This window comes from Pyrus communis, chromosome 14, assembly GCF_041283825.1.
Source record: "Pyrus communis isolate YQ-2024b chromosome 14, ASM4128382v1, whole genome shotgun sequence".
Taxonomy (NCBI): Eukaryota; Viridiplantae; Streptophyta; class Magnoliopsida; order Rosales; family Rosaceae; genus Pyrus; species Pyrus communis.
The window spans coordinates 24,309,546-24,322,757 of record NC_142578.1 but is presented as its reverse complement, the minus strand read 5'-3'; the positions used below and the strand labels follow the sequence as shown (position 1 = coordinate 24,322,757).

General features: G+C 34.3%; 1 pseudogene; it reads left to right on the top strand.

The window, feature by feature from the left end:
• Positions 1-4,130: 4,130 nt before the first annotated feature.
• LOC148691453 (NAC domain-containing protein 90-like) lies at positions 4,131-5,936 on the top strand (annotated as a pseudogene).
• The last annotated feature ends 7,276 nt before the right edge of the window (positions 5,937-13,212 follow it).

Sequence of the window (13,212 nt, the reverse complement as noted above, 5' to 3'; positions counted from 1 at the left end):
TCAACATCACAAGTAAATTATATTGAATAGAAAATGTAACTTCCAAGATTAGACTAACACTTACACAAACAATCCCACATTGAACAAAAAACTAACGTCCTGCCAATCAAGTAAAAAGTAAAACCGATCAAGATATATTTGAACAACGTATGTATACAAATTGATTGAAAAAAAGGTCTTTTGAACACACATATGTATCGACATCACAAACAAATTGGGAAAGGCTCCGTTCATTTCCCGTTCCATGCATTATCATTCTTGACAATTACCAGTTAGTAGATAATTAAGAACCTACGTTTTTTTTAGTGCTAATCACCACTCATCCTCGAGACTAGCACGGTGGACAGTTACAGACAAATATAAAGAATGAAAAGAACTTAATCCATATTGCAGGTGTCTCAATCATATGAGCGTGCCTAAGAGTTACAGGAATGGCTATGCTCCCAACAGTTTGATGCACCACACTAGTAAAAAAAAAAAACCCTTGCGCGACGAAACTCTAAACTTCGTCGCGCAAAGAAATTCTAAGCTTCGTTGTGCAAAGTCTTGCCCGATGAAAATTTAAATTTCGTCGTGCAAAGTCTTTACAAAAATAAATGAAATAAAAAATTATTTTTTTAAATCTTCGTGCGACGTAATTCAAATATTTTGTCGCCTAAACCAATTTATTTTCGTTTTTTTATTTTGTATGCATAATACTTAAGAAATTGAACGGTATATATATTTAATAAGTAGCTTTAAATTTATTATTGTAGTTCGGATCCGATTTTTGTTAGAAAAATATGTTATTGTAGTTCGGAACCAATTTTTGTTAGAAAAATATATTTTAAATTGACGATCGAATTAGTTCATTGTATTCATATAGGGTCAAGGAGTGTAGTGTAGTTGTAAAAAATCATCAAAATCGGAGTTGAAATAACCGTTAAATCGTGATTTTTTGTCCCATTACTTGATCTCTGAATGTTTTTTTTTTTTTTTGTGATTTTTGGCGTATAAGATCTCAAAGTATATACAAACAAGTTTGACGGTTGGATCATTGAAACGAGTTTCGTAGATTGCGTATCCATCAAAATAATAGATTCACTAATACTTAGTGTAACATCCCACATCGACCAATGGAGAGATGGTGATGTGCCTTATATGTACATGCCCACCTCCTATAGCACGAGGCCTTTTGACCTTTTGGGAACTCATTAGCTTCGGGTTCCATCGGAACTCTGAAGTTAAGTGAGTTCGGGCAAAAGCATTCCAAGATGGGTGACCCACTGGGAAGTTCTCGTGTGAGTTCCCAGAAACAAAACCGTGAGGGCGTGGTCGGGGTCCAAAGCGGACAATATCATGCTACGACAGAGTCGAGCTCAGGATGTGGTGGAGCCTAGGTCGGGATGTGACAATTTGGTATCAAAGCCACTCTGCCGTGTGGTACAAGTGTGTCAACGAGGACGTCGGGCCCCTATGAGGAGTGGATTGTAACATCCCACATCGACCAACAGAGAGGGGGTGATTTGCCTTATATGTACATGCCCATCTCCTATAGCATGAGACTTTTTGGGAACTCACTGGCTTTGGGTTCCATCAAAACTTCGAAGTTAAGCGAGTTCGGGCGAGAGCATTCCAAGATGGGTGACCCACTGAGAAGTTCTCGTGTAAATTCCCAGAAACAAAACCGTGAGGGTGTGGTCGAGGCCACAAGCGGACAATATCGTGCTACAGCGGAGTTGAGCCCGGGTCGGCGTGTAACACTTAGAGTTTATTTGTATTTTCATTAAGTATAACATAATCCACTAGTGTAAATATTTTAAATTGAAGATTGAATTTAGTCATTGTATTCATATACGGTTAAGGAGTGTAGTTGTAAAAAATTATCAAAATCGAAGTTAAAATAACCATTAAATCGTGATTTTTCGTTTATAACCGTCAAAAAGTTTTGTCCCGTTACTTGATCTTTGAATGTTTGTTTTTTGTGATTTTTGGTGTATATGATCTTGAAGTATATACAAACAAGTTTGACGATTGGATCGTTGAAACTAGTTTCATAGAATGCATAGCCCATCAAAACAATAGATTCACTAACACTTAAAGAGTTTATTTATATTTTCATTAAGTATAACATAAGATTTTGTGGTATCCACTATTGTAAATATTTTAAATTGAAGATCGAATTCAGTCATTGTATTCATATAGGATCAAGAAGTGTAGCTGTAAAAAAATCATCAAAATCAGAGTTAAAATAACCGTTAAATTGTGATTTTTTCATTTATAACTATCGAACACTTTTGTCCTGTAACTTGATCTTTGAATATTTGTTTTCTGTGATTTTTGGTGCATATGATTTCGAAGTATATACAAACAAGTTTAACGGTTGGATCGTTGAATTGTTTGTGTGTGTGTGCATATATATATATATTAACTAGCTTTAAATTTATTTATTTTGCACATATAACACTTAAGAAATTGAATGGTATATATATTTACTATGTAGCTTTAAATTTATTATTCTAGTACGGATCGGGTTTTTGTTCGAAAAATATATTATTGTGGGTTTTATGTAAAAAAAAAAAAATTTGAATTTGAAGGGAGTAAAGTCACATTTTCATTAAATTTTATTATTTTCTTTTTTATTATTTTTAAAAATTTTGCACGACAAACCAATAATTCGTAGCGCAAAATCCTTAAATTTGGACGAGAGCCAAAAATGGGACAAGGGAATTTTTTTTTTAATTTTTTTTAAGACTTTGCGTGACCAATTTTTGGTCAGGCAAAACTTTGCACAACCAAACTCTAAAAATTTGGGCAGCCAACAAAAATGGGACACAGAGATTTTTTTTTTTAAATTTTTTTTCAAGTGGTCGCGCAAAACTTTGTGCAACCAATACTTCGTCGCGCAAAACTCTAAAAATTTGGGCGGGCACCAAAAATGGGCTGTGGGAATTTAAAAAAAAAATTTCTTTTTTAGTGGTCGGGCAAAACTTTGCGCGACCAATTTTTCTTCGCTCAAAACTTTGCGCGATCAATACTTCATCACACAAAACTTTGTGCAATGAAAAACTCTAAAATTTGGGTGGGCAAAAAAATGGAATTTTTTTTAAGACTTTGCGCAACCAATATTTCATTGTGCAAACTCGTATCCTTCGTCACACAAAGTGATACGATTTTTAAAACCAAAATAACTCCTTCATAATTTTCTCAATGTCTTTCTCTACTCTTACCTCTCCTCTCTCTTTCCCTCCCCCCAAATCCGACCCTCTCTCTCACACTCACTCCTCTCACTTAATCTCTCTTCTCTCTTCACTAGCCCTCACTCTCACTCACTCTCTTATCTCTCTGACTATCTCCTCTAATTCTCTCACACTTACTCCTCCCTCTCATTCTCACTCACTCTCAATCTTGCCAAAAGGTACGTACATTCTCCCCATATTTTAATTTTTTTCATTAATGTGTTTTTGGAGTTAGTTTTGAGTTTGGTGCAGGGTTTGGGTCGAGTATAGGATGAGGAGTGAAGTTTGGGGTCGGATTTGGGGTATACCAATTTTAGGGGAGATTATGCCAATTTTTTGTTATTTGACCATTTATATTTTTTTTGTAGGGAATCCTCGAGACTTTGACGGCTAAAGTTGAGGATTAGGATGCTATCGAAACATATCCCCCACCACTACCACCATAATAGACTTGTATTAGGATTTTATTATTGTGCTTTGTTAATTTATGTGTACATTTTGAATATATTATATATATTGGATAATTTGATCACTATTTTTCATATGTAATTTTATTTTGAATATGTCAATTTAAATTAAAGTATTTAAAAAAATAAAATCATACAATTAAATTAAATTAAAAAAGTAAAAATTCGAAAAATCTTGCACTGCCAAATATTTCATTGCGTAAACAATTAATATAATTAAAGTAATATAAGAGAAATAATAAAACAAAAAGTCAAATACCTTGCGCGACAAAATATTTTGTCGCGCAAAATATTAAATAAATTTATTTTAATTAAAAAAATTAAATTTTTTTTTTATCTACATTGTTTGAAACCTACGTAACTAAAAATGATCAAACAACATATATAGAAACCTGAAATTTCGATAGCTGGTGGTAGGGTAGAGGGAGCTCGAGAAACTGATGCAATGGAGGATTTACCACCTGGATATATATAGATTCTACCCAACAGAGGAAGAGCTGATTTCGTTTTACTTGCAGAACAAACTTGATGGGAGGAGTGAGGAGTTGAACCGAGTTCTGGACAGAATCATACCCGTCATTTACATTTATGAGTTTAATCCATGGAAACTCCCACGTAATTCAACATCTCTCTCTCTCTCTCTCTCTCTCTCTCTCTCTCTCTCTCTCTCTCTCTCTTTCTTTCTTCTTTTAATGATTACTTGTTGGATTTATGCTAGCTTCTAGCTTGCCCAGCCATGGAGGTTACACCATATTATAGCTAGTGTTTGCTTTTCATCACTTTCCCTACGACCGTGCCAGTTCCAGGATAATGAATCTTATATATGTTTGTATAGAGCACTAATTTACAGCATCGTGTACATTGTTGATATTCAGTGAATACTGATTTCAATTTCCTTTTCTTTTTGGTATATATAAAAATTAAAATATGATATATGAAGGTAGTTTGCTAGCTTAGCATGCAATTTCATAATTTACACTTTAATTAATTAATTAATTAGGTTTATAATTAATTAAAAATTAACAAAGGTTGCGGGAGAGGTGAGCCATGGAGATTCAGAGCAGTGGTTCTTTTTCATCCCAAGACAAGAGAGTGAAGCTCGGGGATGGAGACCGAGACGACTCACAACAATTGGGTATTGGAAAGCAACAGGATCTCCGAGCACTGTGTACTCTTCCAATTCCAATTACAATCGTCCCATCGGCCACAAAAGAACCATGGGTTTCTACATTGGCAGAGCTCCCCGTGGAAAGAAAACCGAGTGGATGATGAATGAATACAAAGCCATCGAAGCTCATGCTGATCATAATAATCAATTATCAATGGCAGCTTCTTCATCAATCGCTAGAACAAGTACTCCTTCTGCTCCCACGGTGAGTATACGTACTAATTAATTTCTTACCTCAAAATTAGCAATGTTTTAAAACTTCACAAACCACACGTCTATTAGAGAGGCTGCCAGCAATCATGTCCAAATAAAATTATAGTTTTCTAGAACTTCATAAATTCAACTGGAATTTATAGTCTAACGACATAATTAATCAAGTTGCTTTGTGTGTGTATAACATATGGTTTTGAGAAATTACAAGTGAATATTCTTGCTCATCAGCTACATGTTACACCATATATATTCTGAATTGGGCGCACAAAAGAACATTTAATTACTTCATAGAAGGGACACCAACAAAACTGAACATGTTAGTGGTGCCAATAGCTATAACAAGTTAACAGCCGATGAAACCATATGACAGGACCACACTGTTTTTAAGGCAAGGGACCTAATTGATGGCGTACGGCATTGAGTTTCAGTGCAGTTAATTATATGCATCTAAACCAATTTAACTAACTAAACTTTATAATAATTCATATTATAAATTTTAATGTTGATACATGTTGGCACGCATACATGCAGTTAAGGCAAGAATTCATCTTATGCCGAGTGCACAGGAAATCAAAATCCCTTAGGGCATTTGACAGATTACATCCAGGGATTGAGATCACAAGAAACCCTAGCTTAAACATTCAAGCACCTCCTGCTCAGGGTGCAAATCATCTGGATCAACGTTCGACAACGTCAAATAGGAACCCTTAGAATATGGGAGAGAGAACAAACTTAAGCTCACTAGAGAGTTCATCCTCAGGAGGCCATGCCTCTCAATCCTCTCAACCAGAACAAAGTGGGATTTTGCCAATGGCCGTTGATGATGAAGCTATTTGGGATTGGGACGAATTAATGGACAACTGGCTTTAAGTGGTGGACAAGATGAAATTGAATAAAAGGTTACGTTTCCACTACTGGAATGTTTAGCTACTAGGAAAATGGATTAATGCAGGTGGAATCATTTGTAGGGTTTATCCGTTCTAAGGTAAAGTCTGTATACTACAATTTGGAAAAGAAAGCCAGATTCATATTGTACTAGACGCCCTCACAAGTCTAAGCTCTCTTGATCCCTTTTGCTTCGTTTGAAACAAATATACATAGGTTCTTTGTCAAATGTATTTTCATTGTATTATGTATGTTTCTAATCGGACTATTCCGTATAACCTTGAAAGTTTGCAGACGTACCTAACAGAATTTATCACTTTTTTTTACATTTATGTGTTGGTAATATTAGAATGATCGGAATTGTTATGATTTGGAGTCCAACTGATACAAGTATTCACTGTATTAACTTTTATATCAAGTGCACAAAACTGATATTTTGTATAAGCAAAAGTTTTGATCAAATTCTCTTTTGGAAGTGATTTTCTTTTCTGTTTTCGTCGTGTACACTCTTGTGTGTTTTTTATCTTGTAAATTGATTAAATGAAAAGAAAATCATGAAACCAAGGATGAGTCAAAGAAATAGAAAATAACTTTATTCAGCAACACCTCAAACTCTTTTGCATGAGTTATTCCTATTGATAATGGTAAGTTCCAAAGTATCAACAATATTCAAAAATGGTGTCTTACCACAGTGGTAGAAAATGATCTTGTCTATACATTATGATGTTCGTTCGATCCACACTTATCCCCTAACAGCTAACTTTCTAATCGCTAATAACATCGCTATTACTAGAAAAGATATCAATAATATTGACGGCCTATATATACATTTGGGTAAAAAGAAGTTGGGAAATGTACAAGAGATATTTGAACCTATAAACCCCTTCATCAACGTGGAATTTGGAGGGTGCGTTGTATATGGAGTTCGATGAACTTTGCTTGACTCTGAAATCAAAGTGTATTCAATATAGACTTTTAAGGAGTTAATAAAAGTCACCCTCTATTGAATAAAGACTTTTTAAGATAAGTCTGCAAAAATCCAGGTGTGTTCAAAATTTCATTAATTTTAAAGAATTTTATAAAGTAATGGATTTTGATGGATTTTTAGTGCTTTTATGGTAAATTTTTTGTCATATCAAATCCAACCTCTTTCCCCAAGATTTTGATAGATTTCATTATTTCTCAATTCTCTAATAATAAACTCACCACCCACCATAATGCAATGACTATTATTATCACCATATTCCCATGACCACTCTTCCACCCCAATAGCCACGATTGTCACCATTATCACCACCACCGTCATTGCCATAAGCCTCATTACCAACCCTACTATGACCAACATCAAGACACCACCATCACCATGACCGCCACCTCTATCACCATCATCTCCACCCCCATCATCACCACCCTCATCCCTACTCCACCACCCCAGCAACACCCCGCCACCACAATCACGAGAAAATCTAGAGTGGTACCGTAGTACCACATGACAATGCCAAATGGTGGTACTCATTAATCAAATCACGACACATGGTATTGTGAGATAATAAAAACTATCAATATCTTCTATTAATATTTCAGTAACTATCAATAAATACGAAGGTTCTCTCTCCTCGTCATTTACCGGAAAATCATTAATTTCATCGCCTCGTTCTTCCTCCATCTCCTTCTTGCCTTCTTTAAGTTGCAGAACTGTCTGCCTCCTCTGGGGCACCACATCCGTGAATGACTGCTGATCAAAATTTAAATGGGACCTTTGAATGGTCCCTGTGCTTGTGTGTTTAGGTCTCTCAGTTTCCTCCTTTCCTTTTCTCGACTAGTTGTCGTTTCGATTCTGTTTTTGACTTCATATTTGGACAATAATTTGTTGAAACTGGTGAGGACGTTCTGCCTCTTTTTGGCATAGCAAAGATGCAGAAGTAATGTTGAAGCTAGGGAGTGCGCTAGACAAGCGTGAACAATATCGTCTCATGAAAGATGAATGGAATGGAGAAAAGGTTCATCCGTGTCACCCAGGGCTCGATACTTGGTCGAGTGCGCCATAGATTGTTTACTGCTACTTTTTGTGGTATACAAAATCTGCTTGCCGAGAATGGGGGAGAAAGAAGGAGATGTAGTTAATGATTTTCCAGCAGACGAATTAAGATGAGAGAGAAGCTTCGTATTTATCTACACTACCTATTAATAAGACGGTAATGCTAGTAGGGATGGTAATTCTAACAGTTAAAATCGATAACCGTAGATAACTTCCCGAATGGATTGGATTTGGGTATGAAAATTCAGGTATATTTTGGATTAAAAGCAAGAGTTTAGGGGAAAACCTTTTTGGATATGGGGAAAAACCGTGCATATTATTTGGTTATGATTTTTGATATGGTTATAGGAGTCCCAATTAATCCGTATCCGTGCATATTATTTGGGGACTCCTAAACTCTTATAAGAGTCCCCAATCCGTATCCATCCCCAAATCCGAACCGAATTATATACATAATATAACAATATTATTAACACATCAATATATATATATATATATATATATGTGTGTGTGTGTATTCATTATTCACTGAATTCATTACCTTGAGAATATAAAAGTTGCATTGTGTGAGTTACATTTTGTGGAAAGTTCAAAGGTTTTGATATGAATCAAAATCTATGAGAATTCAATGGTACTTATGGGAGATATCAAAGATCAGCAAACATTATCAATGTTTAGCTTTAATTTTTATGCTCCACAAGATTCATTCATTAAATCATTTTATACATCAAATATTTAATGACGAAATTAATATTTACTAAATGATCATGACTTAATTGAACGAATATATTTTTTGTATTGATGAAGATGGGTATAACTGTTAACCAATAGGCAATCTGTTACCCGATGGGTATGGTTATGGATAATACCCGATGGTTAATTGGCGGTTATACCGAATTGTTGTCATCCCTAAATTCTAGGGAGACCAAATTTGCAAACTAAATAATGTGTCAGTGTCACTAATAGGATTGATCACGTTAATCAACGCTTAAATAATAAACCAATCATCAATTTTCATATCCTTTAATTTCCAAAATTTACTCTAGAAATTTAGTCTCCCTAACATTACCCTTAATAAAACCCTGATTGTCAATCAAAACTCCAGGAAATTACCATTTTATCCCCCTCAGCAAAATTGAACTCAAGTAAAAAATATAGACAATTTAGTAATTATCGATAATTAATTAAACAATTAATAGAAAATATTGATGCTTTTTTATTATCTCACAATTCCACGTGTCATGATTTGATTAATGAGTACCACTATGTGGCATTGTCATGTAGTACTACAGTACCACTCTATAATTTCTTCATAATCGGCACCCTACTATTATCGCCACCACTAAAGACACCAACTTTACTATATCATTATTTTGCTGACAACCACGTGACATAAAACCACTTTGTCATGATCATCATCACAATTTCAATAGTAAAAACTTAAAAATTCTGATGCTTGTTAATAAATTGGTCATTCAAAAGTCCATGACAATCCATCAAATTCTAAAAATTTCTACCATTGAACTCTCTAAAATTTTACAAAAGTCTATCATTTAACTTATTTCTTTTCTAAAAAGTATATTATCTATGTAATGTTATGGAATTTATAATAGTTCGTAAAAGTATACTTAAATCTGTGAAAGTATATCACTTAAAAAACTCAACAAAAGTCCATAAAACTGTAATCAAATGGCAATGAATTATATATCGAGGGATGCGAATACTGTGGCTCGTCGTTTGGCTCGGTGTAGTCTTCATTGTGTGACTCTTTCATTCTGGGTTGAGACGGGTCCGACGTGATTGATGCAATATATTCAGCGGAATCTATGGTTGTTGATTAAGTGTCTTTCGCATGTGTGGCCTCTTTTTCTATAGCCGAGGTTTTTCCAACCGGGTTTACTTGGTTAAGGTTTTTTTCAGAGGCCTTTGATCTCACACGTTTTTCCTATTGATGTATTGACGTTATTCATTGAATGAAATCAGTTTTACATTCAAAAATAATAATAAAATCCAATAAATCATAAAGAAAATTTTATTTGAACCCATATAACATCACCTTACACCCAACTTAAATTTTAAATATAAATTGTTTTTTAACCTTATTGTATAATGACCATCAAGTACAAGATGAAGTTAATACAAAAATCAAAGTTTATCAATAAACCCACATTCAATAATCAAACTCTTACCATCACGCAATCTTTCTTCTACATTCTATTTTGGCTAAAACTCTAAGACGTTGTCATAGAGAAAAGACAAGTTTTTTTTACGAATGGATGGTGATTTTGAAGTTTTGAATCTTCAAACAAGGTATAAATCAATTTATGACATTTATTTTATTTGATTATAATTATTTTTGTTTAGGCTTTAGGAGCAGTTGTATACTGCCTGTAAATAGGCTTGAAATCAAAGGATAACAAAGGTGGATGATGTGTGACTTCGTTCCTTCACCACCACATATAATAGTTTCTTCAAAGATACATATAAATGGCTAATCATCTTTACCAAAGATCACTTGGAGACAAGTTTTAGTGGTAGTGTCCCGATAAATATAGAATCAAATCTTTCTTGTTAAGAGGAAACAGCCATCACTCAAGGAGAAAATTGAAATCAAGAATATAATTAAAATCAAATAGCTTAACTGGTTGGTAAATCCCATCGAAATAATAAACCTGCTCGGAGCACCAGGTGCAAATGAAATGACATGATAACCCAATCTGGTTTTCTCACAATTCTCTATTAATTCAACCCATAAATCACTTCATACGCTTTGTACGATTGGAAATCGCTAAACGTTGGCAAACTAAAAAGATATTTTGAATGCCGCTTGGGTATTCGGTAGAGAAAAAGAGCAATGAAATTTTTGTACGCCATTCCACGTTGTCTCTCTAGCGTCTCTTTAGAAATTTTTCCTATGCTCTACTTCGACGTTAATTTTTGGTTTTTTATTTTTTAATTAGGTGGAAAGATAAATTTACATATTTGATTGAGTTTGTAAGAATAGTTTATTTGAGTATAAAGAGATTTGGTAGTTTAATTAAAAATAATATAGACGTAAAGAGTAAGTTGGGTCTAGAGTGAAATTATATAGATTCAAATACAATTTCTCAAATCTTAATACACTACACTCCCTATAAATATCACTTAACCATATATATTCATTGACATTCTAAATATTACTGAAATTAAGTCTCGATGAAAATTATTGAAATAGAAGTATGAGCGTAAAATGTATATGAGTAGTTTGCATGCAAACTGTAATTGTTTTCCTTCCTTTTAAAAGATCAGAACGAGTTCTATATTAATTAGACTCCAAAATAATTACAATTTATAATAAGTTTAGTATGACCTTTTTAGCATATTGCCTTAAAAGTTGTGTTTTACATGGTCCCTATATAAAAGTGATTATGCATGATTAAGTTTTTTCTAAATTGAGTTTAACTGCCCTTGTTGTTGATATTTTGTCTAAATTACAGTTAATTGCAACGTAAAATGAATGTATGCGTGTTAAGAATGTTGACATGAATTGGCATGAGTATATTTCATATTTGCATCTTATTTTTAGGGGTAATGTTAGAGAGACCAAATTTTTTAAACTTTTGTAAATCATATGATGTGTTTGTTGATAATTGGATTATTACTTAAGTATCGATTAACGTGTTTATTTCCTATTGGTAACACATCGTATTGTGTATAAATTTCGTCTAAAATATTGGTCTACTTAACATTAGCCTTTTCTAATCACTTATGGGATGTCTAATACATTTTTTTGTCAAGCAACTAATTTCATTAAAAATAAAAAACACTAATGCAAAATGAGGTAAGTCCAAGACAATCCACAACTGTCAAATAGAAGTGCAGTCCATTACAAAAGTAAAATAAGAAAAGAGCCCCAAAAGTGAGCGCCTAAGCCGAATGGAAAATTGGGTTGGGCAAGCCACCTAAGCTAAAAGTGCTTCCATAATCCTACCAAATAGTGCGAATTGCACTTTAGCAACCATCGAAACCCAAAGCACGCCTCCAACCAAAGTCCATGCAGAGCTGGTCCAGAGATTTTTGGAGGTCCGGGGCGATGCCAAAAAATGTGTCCTCACTTTATATAAAAAAAATTATTTTTTTTTACACGTAAGACATCAATAAAATTATATTTAGAAAAGCACTTCAAACTCAATAATATAGAAACATGGAAAAAACTAAATTATTCTGTATCAAGAAAAGGAAACTGTGACGACCTGTCCCTAATTTTCTATGTGATTTTCTCCCCGAGCATGTAAATTGATGGTTATGTCCTTTTTGGCAAAAGTGGAACCTGATGTGGATGTAGTCATTCTGTTTTTATTTTATTTTCCTAGTAGCGTAATTAATTAGTACTCGTTGTTACGAATGCATGAGTGCGAGTTAACTCAAATCGAACTGGTAACGAATAAGTTACGTTTAGTTAAAATACGTTAACAGCAGGTAGAATTGTGCATGCGTGTATTAATTATACAGTGTTGGAAACACTGTTTATGATAAAGGGATAGATTTTCTGAGTACTTTTTGCGGTGCAAATCTGAAAAACCCTATCCTCTCTTCTTTTTTTAAATTGGACCGTGTCCCCCATTTCACTCACAACCAACCAAACATTATCCCTCATTTCACTCCTCACCCAATCAGACATCACACTCACTTATCTCATCCAATCAAATCACTTTTTCTCTCTCTCTTCTCCTTCTCTCTCTCGCCGAAGCTCTTTTTTCTCTGCAACAACAAGGATTGTCAACAAAAACTCACATATCGAACCTAAAAACACTACCATCATACTACACTCATCCTCACGAACCCAACCATACCTGCCGATCACGAAATGGACGAGTTTTGACTTGTCAACTCAAAAGTTTTGACTCGGATGAGTTTGCTTCGATGTGATCCTAGGCAAGTTACAAGTTTTTAGGACGTTGGGAAGCCTCTACACAACTTCCCGAGGTTCCTAATACAAGTTTGAAGAAGAACCAACATGTTGAAGCATGGTTTCAAGGAGTCAAGTTTTAGGCCGAGACTTTCAAGGCATTTTCACACCTTTTCCCGTCCATTTTTGGACTTCCAAAAGGTATAGACTTGTTCTACTCCTCGAGAGCTTTATTTCCATATAAATTTCATCAAAAATGGTTGAGAAGTAAGCAAGTTATGAAGATTTGAATTTTTCCCCAGAAACCGACAAAGTTTTCTAGTTTCCAATGAAAC